This window comes from Triticum urartu, chromosome 4A (assembly GCF_056163025.1).
Source record: "Triticum urartu cultivar PI428250 chromosome 4A, HENAU_Tu73, whole genome shotgun sequence".
Lineage (NCBI taxonomy): Eukaryota > Viridiplantae > Streptophyta > Magnoliopsida > Poales > Poaceae > Triticum > Triticum urartu.
In genome coordinates this window covers 138,498,317-138,500,294 of record NC_141876.1, presented here as the reverse complement: position 1 = coordinate 138,500,294, position 1,978 = coordinate 138,498,317, and positions in this window count along the sequence as shown.

Genomic DNA, 1,978 nt, shown 5'->3' with positions numbered 1-1,978 from the left:
TGTAAGGGCAAGGAGATCGCCTACTTCGTGAAGATCTACCGCTAGTGAGGCAAGTCCTTTGTGGGCGATGGCCATGGTGGGATAGACAAGGTTGCTTCTTCGTGGACCCTTTGTGGGTGGTTGCTTCTTCGTGGACCCTTCGTGGGTGGAGCCCTCCGTGGACTCGCGCAACCGTTACCCTTTGTGGGTGGAGCCCTCCGTGGACTCGCGCAATCGTTACCCTTTGTGGGTTGAAGTCTCCATCAACGTGGATGTAGGATAGCACCACCTATCCAAACCATGGGAAAAACATCCGTGTCTCCAATTGCGTTTGAATTCTCCAAACCCTTCCCTTTACATTCTTGCAAGTTGCATGCTTTACTTTCCGCTGCCAATATACTCTTTGCATGCTTGCTTGAATTGTGTGATGATTGCTTGACTTGTCCTACAATAGCTAAAATCTGCCAAGAACTAAAATTGGGAAAAGGTTAAGTTTTTATTTGGTCAAGTAGTCTAATCACACCCCTCTAGACATACTTTCGATCCTACAAAATCAAAAAGGAGCATCAAGTGTTGATGGTGAACAAGACCACTAGTTTCAAGAAAAAGGGTAAATGGAAGAAGGGGAACTTCAAGAAGAACAGCAAGCCAGTTGCTGCTCAAGTGAAGAAACCCAAGTCTGGACCTAAGCCTGAGACTGAGTGCTTCTACTGCAAAGGAACTGGTCAATGGAAGCGGAACTGCCCCAAGTATTTGGCGGAGAAGAAAGATGGCAAAGTGAAAGGTATATTTGATATAGAGGTTATTGATGTGCACCTTACTAATGCTCGCAGTAGTGCCTAGGTATTTGATATTGGTTCAGTTGCTAGCATTTGCAACTCGAAACTGGAGCTACGGATTAAACGAAGATTGGCTAAGGACGAGGTGACGATGTGTGTGGGAAATGGTTCCAAAGTCGATTTGATCGCCGTCGGCATGCTACCTCTACATCTACCTTCAGGATTAGTTTTAGACCTAAATAATTTTTATTTGGTGCCAGTGTTGAGCATGAACATTATATCTTGATCTTGTTTGATGTGAGACGGTTATTCATTTAAATCAGAGAATAATGGTCGTTCTATTTATATGAGTAATATCTTTTAGGGTCATGCACCCTTGATGAGTGGTCTATTTTTACTAAATCTTGATAGTAGTGGTACACATGTTCATAGTATTCAAGCCAAAAGATGCAGAGTTGATAATGATAGTGCAACTTATTTGTGGCACTGCCGTTTAGGTCATATTGGTGTAAAGCACATCAAGAAACTCCATTCTGATGGACTTCTGGAAATCACTTGATTATGACTCACTTGGTACTTGCGAACCATGCCTCATGGGCAAGATGACTAAAACTCCGTTCTTCGGAACAATGGAGTGAGAAACAGAGTTATTGGAAATCATACATACTGATGTATGTGGTCCAATGAACATTGAAGCTCACGGTGGATATTGTTATTTTCTCACCTTCATAGATGATTTGAGCAGATATGGGTATATCTACTTAATGAAACATAATTCTTAAAAATTTGAAAAGTTTAAAGAATTTCAGAGTGAAGTGGAAAATCATCGTAACAAGAAAATAAAGTTTCTACGATCTGATCGTGGAGGTGAATATTTGAGTTATGAGTTTGGACTTCATTTGAAACAATGCAGAATAGTTTCGCAACTCACGCCACCTAGAACACCACAACGTAATGGTTTGTCCGATCGTCGTAACCACACTTTATTAGATATGGTGCGATCTATGATGTCTCTCACTGATTTACCGCTATCATTTTGGGGTTATGCTTTAGAGACGGCTGCATTCACATTAAATAGGGCACCATCTAAATCCGTTGAGACGACACCTTATGAACTGTGGTTTGGCAAGAAACCCAAGTTGTCGTTTCTTAAATCTTGGGGCTGCGATGCTTATGTGAAAAAGCTTCAACCTAATAAGCTCGAACCCAAATCAGAGAAA